This window comes from Rhagoletis zephyria, unplaced genomic scaffold (genome assembly GCF_001687245.7).
Source record: "Rhagoletis zephyria isolate East Lansing unplaced genomic scaffold, Rhagoletis_zephyria_1.1 Rzeph_scaffold_09570, whole genome shotgun sequence".
NCBI classification, from domain to species: Eukaryota; Metazoa; Arthropoda; class Insecta; order Diptera; family Tephritidae; genus Rhagoletis; species Rhagoletis zephyria.
This window is the reverse complement of record NW_016166648.1, coordinates 1-7,994: the sequence shown is the minus strand read 5'-3', so window position 1 is coordinate 7,994 and position 7,994 is coordinate 1. Positions and strand designations below refer to the sequence as shown.

At 36.0% G+C, this 7,994-nt stretch overlaps 1 pseudogene; it reads left to right on the top strand.

Annotated features, from left to right (window-relative positions):
* Positions 1 to 5,520: 5,520 nt before the first annotated feature.
* On the top strand, positions 5,521 to 7,990 carry LOC108375887 (probable basic-leucine zipper transcription factor R; annotated as a pseudogene).
* The last annotated feature ends 4 nt before the right edge of the window (positions 7,991 to 7,994 follow it).

Genomic DNA, 7,994 nt, shown 5'->3' with positions numbered 1-7,994 from the left:
ACGTAATACATCTGCTTACTTACTTACTTGCTTACGCAGGTGTGTCAATAAATAGGATAAGCGATTATCAGAAACAATTCATGTTTATATTGTTTACTCGTATCTTGATTGTGATACCCTTCGAAAAAATCAATTGATATTTTTTGTGTATGTAAATAAGTATGCATTTAGTACATATTGCCACCTAAGGGCGAAAGAGTGCCAAGTCCATTTTTTTTGAAAGAAGAAAATCAACGTAGTTTCATTTTACCTGCCATTTACATCAAAAACTAAATTTTGAAAAAAATGGACTTGCCACCTTTTCACCTTTAGGTAGCGATATGCCTGTTTTTATGTGGGTTCATTGGATGCCTGTTTCCTTCGAATGTGTACATATCGATGGCTGAGTGGAAGATCGACCTATCTCGGCAGCCAGTTCGAAAACATTCTATCTCAAAAAACTTTTCAAGAACGCCCTATTTCAGAATTCGTTTCAAAAACGCCCTATCTCAGCTGCCGATTCAAAAACGCCCTATATCAGCATATTTTCAATACATTTTGAAGTGAGATAGGGCGTTTTTGAACCGAATTTTGAGATAGGGTGTTTTTCAATAAAATTCTGAAATAGGGCGTTCTTGAAAAGTTTTCAGAGATAGAGCGTTTTCGAACTGGCAGCCGAGATAGGTCGATCTTCCACTCAGCCATCGATATGCTTTCATGTGATATCCCACTGCTCTCGGATTGTCTTTCTCATTGGCCTTGTATCTTATCTTAATTCGTACAAAGTAGCGAGTGTGAATAAGCCTTAACCGCCAAAATGACCTAAGCGAAATTTTTTTAAGTTTACTTTTTGATGCAGAAATGCGTTTAGATGCCCTAGGAATATTTCTGCATCGAAAATAAAATTTTGAAAAAATGTCACTTATGTTATTTTGGCGGTTAGGATGTGGTTTTATTTGTCTTAAGATCTAAACACAAATGGCATGGCACTGTCACTAAGTGGTATTTTTGGCGGTTTAGATGTGGTTTTAGTTATCTTAAGATCTAAACACAAATGGCATGGCACTGTCACTAAGTGGTAGATGTAGGATTCATAAATTTCGCTTAAACTTAGTCGTTTTTACTATGTGTTAGTATTGATAATAGCTAATCTAAGGATCTGCAAAGTACATATGTATGTACGTACTTGTTTTTAGGTGAGTGTCTCCCCTGTTTCTGGTGATTGGCAAGTGTTTATTTTTTGCTATCTCTAACATAAAAATAAAAGTACTTCTGATAAGCAAAGTTAGGTATCATTTTATTTGAAAAACAATTTTTGAATAATTGTTTGTTAACTAAATTAGGGTTGTCTTGTTTTTATTGTTTAATATATGTACATATTGGGAATCCAGTTGACTTTTAGCTATCAATCGTAAATTCTTTTAAATGCATATTAAATAAATAAATTTGATACTTATGGTCAACTAAAAAAAAAAAAAAAATATATATGTACATTAAATTTTTGGGACTGCGCTGGCGCTGTACACTGTGTGTACTGAATTTTAAATGATACTGTACATACATATGTACATACGTATATGATTGCCCAAGATGTAAGTATGTAGACGAATTTAGGTTAAATCTCTTATATTTTTTTTTTGTATGTATCGAATGTGCCAATAAAAACATTCCGTGAATAGGCGAATTCCACTGGCTGACAATTTAAAATAATGAAGTCAGAAATATTAAAGGAAAAAAATACATGTGGACAAACACAAATACTTACATATTTAGTTCATGGCTTGTGATTTGAAATATAAAAATTGCAATATTTTTAACAATGAATTAAATGTAAAATAAATTCTCGTTATTTAGCGTTCAATTACGTTTAATATCTGTGAATGAAAGCGAATTTACCTTTTCTAAATAAAGTAGTGTAAAACTTAAAAAGTTCACGTTATTTTTTTGGTTTTTTAGACATGTAATTATTTAAGGTTTTCAGGCTCTAATGTATATTTATTTTTTTTTAATTGATTAAACGAATAATGAAAATTTACTGACGAGCAAAAAAATATGTACATATGTATTTGTAAATACATAAATAAAAGCTTTAATAATAAAGAAATAATAAAAATNATACACATTTGTAAATACATAAATAAAAGCTTTAATAATAAAGAAATAATAAAAATAGGGACTTACTAAAAACTAAAAAATTATGAGAAATAATAGATAAAAATAATAAAAATACAAAAAGATAAAAAATAATAAAAGATAAAAAATAATAAAAGATAAAAATAGTGAAAGGTAAAAACTAATAAAAGATAACAAAATAATAAAAGATAAAAAATGAAAGATAATACCTAATAAAAGATAACAAAATAATAAAAATTGAGAAAAAAACTAAAATATAAAAGATAAAAAATATTAAAAGAGAAAAGTTAAAAAAAGAAAATATAAAAAATAATTAAAGAGAAAAGTTAAAAAAAAATAAAAGTTAAAAAAAAATAAAAGATAAAAAATAATAAAAGATAAAAAACAACGAAATTCAAAAAATATATCTCAGTAGTCCATTCACCAATCCTTACCAAACTTGGTATGAGCTTGGCATAGGGTCTAGCCATGGGCGTAGCCAGGTAGGGGCAGGGAGGTGCTCGAGCCCCCCTAACTTTCAAATTTTCCTTATATATACATAAAATAGTACCCTGAAATGCCAGCTTAAAAGGGTCAAATCGGACCAAAATTACACCCGCTTCCCGTATATCTAACGGTAAATTTCAGAAATACTGAAACTGATATTCCAATAACTGGGAACGGTAATTTACTCCAAGTTAATACTTACAACAATCTCTTAACAATAAATAAGACTGCTATAGACTTTTAGGAATTGGGCATGGCACCGCCCACTTTATGACTACAAAGGTGTATCTCGGTAATCACTTTATCGATTTCTACCAAACTTGGTTCAATTGATTGAGCCTAACTCAGCATATTATCGAAAATGTTAGAAATCGGGGAAAAACACCCCTGCTTATCATGCAAAGGTACTTTAGAGAAAGTTGAAACAACAATATTTGATACCTGCACCGGGTATATAAAGTCTGGTTTCGCCCAAAACTTATACTTGTTTTTAATTATTTTCCTTTATAAATGGTACAAAAGTTTACGACTTAAAATAGTTATTTTTGTTAACAGCAATGAAATAAGACTATATTAGGTTGTTATTGGTTTTAAAACAATAAAATATAAATTAAAATAAATAACTAAATTTTTTAACAATAAAAATATAATGGAAAACAAATTGATAGAAAATGTGCTAAGTTCACATTAAAAGAATAAAATCATAAAGAGAAAATGTGGTAAGTCTCAAAAGAGCCTATAACTCTGCAACAGCTTTATTTTGAAATTAGCCGAATATTGGTACTGAAACCAGACAAACTCACAGAGAGTATTGGAAAAATGGAATTTTCATGCAGCATATCTCTGGAAGGTTTTGAGGTATTCTTGTAGATTTACTTATGTTAGTAGCCGTTATCGATTCGCCAACAGTAAGCGAGTGGCGAAACGAACGAACTTAATGAGGTATAACCAAACTCGCTATCGTCCATCCTTGCTAGCTAACTGTGTTGTTGCTTTCACATGCTTTCACACAAATCGATGACGGCTAGTATTGCCGTACTTACAGTGAAAAATTTGAGTTGTTGAAAAAGAGGACTGACTGGTATCCCCCGTATAAACTAAAATTCTCATGGGGAATACCTCTGGAAGCAAAATTAATTAAAAATAAATGGTCAAAACTTGTAAATAACTAGTTTTCCCTAATTATGTGTGGCCAAAACTGTGTGTAGATAAATATAGGCATCAAGTTCGTTTCGACTTGCTTTAAACTTATTGGGATTTCGTTTCTACCAAAAAATGTCGCATTTTGATTATCCCTTTCTCTTTTCGTGATCGATTCTAAAATAAGGGCAAACGGTGGGAAAACTTTGTGTTCGTATCTTAAAATGTCATAAACGCCACATTTTCTGCCCTTTGAAGCTTCGTCAGAGGAGATGGTTGCCCTGAAAATTAGATGGTTGCTTCAAACGATATTGTTATGAAATGCGTGAGCTGACCCTTTTAAAGGGTTGAGTGTATTATCAAACATTTTTTGCTAGAAACAAAATCACCATTAAATGACAGAAATTATTTGTCAATTAAATGCCTAGTGGAAATTTAGCACTATTCGTGAACATACGTAAATATTTGTATGAGTCGAGTTAGTTAGTGTCTATAACGGAAATGAGATTTCTTAGAGGCTGGGTTCAATGGGCTTACCAATTTGCATTGATCTAAGCCGGAAATAAACGACAGGAATCTACAAAACACCAAATTCTGTTCAGTAATTTCTGTTAGGGAAGTGAACTGACAGTCATAACTTCTATGTTCTATCCCGACTATGTCTAAGATTTTAGCATGGAATTTGTCCGTCAGTCGCAGCCCATTAAACGCACTTCTCACCTTCTTTTTATCAAATCACTTTATTTGTATATTCAGTTTAGCCGAATTTGTAATAAACCAGCGATTTTGAGGCATCATATTTATGTGTATTTGAACATTTAGTGCTAATTGACTGTTTGACTATTTTCAATATCAATTTAAACCAGTGCAAGTTCTCGATTATAACTATTGTACAATAGCATTTTTTAACACTTCAGTTCGCAAACGACGTATAACATTATAATAAAAAGTGATAGGTACATATTTTCCATAAACACAATTGGGTCTTATTGACACTTTGTGGCACACGCGTTTTAACTGATACAAAGGGAAAGCATTTGGGATGTGCGATTAATCAATTAATCGAACGAGCTGATTAATCAAAAGCCGATTAATTATTTAACCAAAAAATCGTTATTTTTGATTAATCAAAATGATTAATTTTTCGATTAATTACATATTGATTGATCAGAATCTAATTAATTTGATTGATCAACAAACTGATTAATCATAACCTGATTAATATGTACATATTTACATGGTATGTACTACACTACTACAAGTACGTACTTGTTTGGAATTTTATTTTTAATAATAAAAATTTTTTATTACATATTATCAAATTTAATTTGGCTTGAAAGCAAACTCGAAAAAATTACCAAAGTTATTCATAATTCAAATAATTTTTTTTTTTTGAGTTAACAGTAATTACTCAGGATCTGATCAATCAAATTATTTGATTAATCAGGATTATGATTAATTAAAAAATTGGTTAACCGATTAATCGCACATCCCTAGAAAATATAGTAGATACACAGTTCCGCAACAAATCTTTATGGCGTCGTATGACCCAAAGCCTGAAATCAAAGTTGCACGAGTTTGCAAATATGCCACCTTGCGGTGTTTACATACATACATATGTACATATGTACGCCCCATTCTTGCATCCTCACATTCCATTCCGCTTCCATCGCTTCTCGTTGCGATCGACTTACTAAACAATAATAATCGCGCCATATGTAGCTGCATATTTCATTGATTTGTGGCGCTGAAAATTTTCACGCTGCTAGAATTGCCGTACAGATGCTAAAACCGCGATCACTTAACACTTTTAACTACCCATTTCCAACACAACATCAATTGAGTTTCATTGCTATCGATCGCGCTGAACGTTTGCATTGCAAATCGACGGTTACTTTGGCAAAACATCGTATCTCAGAAAGCACTAATACTTCGTATCTCGTAAAATTAATTCAAAATAGGCCTTTAACTGAAAAGTACTTAATTTGTAATATCCAGTAAAAAAAGTTATTAAAAAATGATTTTCCGTTATTGATAGAGAGTTTTTTTTTTGTTAGATAGTGTTGTTTCAGACTGTTTTGAGATACGAGGTTTTGCCAAAGTACCGTCGAAATGTGGGAGTCGAGGAGGGAGGGGCACAAATGCCATCGTTTAGGACAAAATAGACTTTCTAATGGAGATAGTGGAATTCGAGGTCACTATTAATGCGCATGGGAAAGGAAATATTATTTACACATAGAAACAGCGAAGTGATGGAAGCTGTGTCACGCAACACTTCCGCCGCCAGCTTTGTAGTGAGAAGACAAGCAAACTCTTACTTAAATTTATTTTGTACTTATTTATTTTTATATTAATATTTCTATTTTTTTATTTTCTTTCAGAGGGCGAACATGTATCATTGACAATAGCTGCATTGATGAAGTTTCCGACTTGCAAGCGATGGGCTCTGAGACCAGCTTGAATGAGATCCACTCACACCAGTGCACGGAAAACATTGCACAAGACTACCAGCTGGCACAACAACAGCTACAATTATTGCAGCCGCTTTTGCAGCAACCTCAACAGGAGCACTCACCAACAGCCACCGCATCACCAAGAAACTCAGCAAGTTCCCATACAAATTCACCAACAGAATGTTGTTGACGTCTGTGTGGGCGTTGTTACCAATGAAGTATACAACAACAATAACAACTATTGATGACCGATGTAAATGAGTTGAATGAAAACGTGCCAAATGAAGAGCCGACCGAAGTACCTGTGGCGGCTGTGGCCCCATCACAAGCTCCTGCCGCGGTAGACGCTCCAGTACCGATACCGGTACCGGTACCGGCACCACAGCATCAGCAACCGCCACCGCCACCAACAGTGGCCGCCGTAGTTGACTGCACAGCAGTCGACATCAATCACGCCAGTGGCAAGTGCTGCTACAGCTACCAATGTATCGACGCAACAGCAACAAATTCAGACCTCGCCTCCTTTGCAGAAATATCACCAAAGCAGCAGCAGCAGCAGCAGCAACAACAACAGCCACCACAACAGCAGCAGCAGCAGCATCCAAAGCATCAGCAGCAATCGTACAATCGTTACGATCAGCAGCAACAGCAACAGCAACAGCAGCAGCAGCAGCAACAACAGCAACAACAACAACCGCACCATAATCAACAATATCACCACCAACAAAATCATCATTATCAATATGAGCAGCGCAGACCACAACAGAATTACAATAGTAATCAGTCGCGCCGTAAATACGATTATAACAATCCATCGTATGCTCCTAATAATAACAACAATAACAATAATGATTCTGCCATCCAAACTACAAAGACAATGTCATGGACAAATTCGAGCAAAAAGTCAACGGCTTCGGTCGCGGTTACCGCCACACCGACTAACAACAATAACAACGCCCAGAATAGAACGTACAGTCATTCGACGAAGACGTATACGAATCATCAACATCACTACCAGCAACAGTCGCACTACCATCAGCAGCAGCAGCAGCAGCACCAACAACAACAGCACGGTGGCCACTACAATCAAGGGCCGCAGATGCGCAACTATAGCGGCATGAAAATGCCTTCATCACCAGTGGGCAGTGGTGCGCCACCACAGTTTGGCAACAATGTGAGTGGGGGTGAGCGTCGGAATAGCCAGGCAGAGCAGCCAAAATACGCGAACTCTAACAATGGTTCATACAACAACTACAATCAATATTCCAATAATAATAGCAACAACTCTTCGGGAAGCAGCATTAATTTGAATAGCGCAACGGCAGCTACTTCCACTGCTAGCACCACCGCGGCGCCGCAACACTTCTCGCAACAGCAGCAACAATACTCACAAGGCGGCTCGCAGCAGCACCAACACCACAACCAGCAGCAACAACCCGCACAGCCGCCACAACAACAGGCGCTGGTAATCGATAGCAAGCAATATCCCGGCTTTACGAGCAGCAAGAAAGCCGCCGCCGCCGCCGCCGCTGCGGCTGCTGCAGCAGCAACGGCTTCCTCCTCTGTCGCGCCCATAATGAATTTGGCGCCACCAATCCCTACGAATACCAACGCCTCCACATCTAGCACCCAATCGTGGGCCAGCTTATTCAGCGACACCAATACATCGGCCACATCGTCCGCAAGCGCCAGTGGTGCCCAGTCCAGCAGCAACAGCAGCAACACGAACGCCAGCAACCAGAGTAGCAACTCTGCACCTGCGCTGCCACCACCATTTTCATCCAAGAAGCCGGTTGCCAAAGT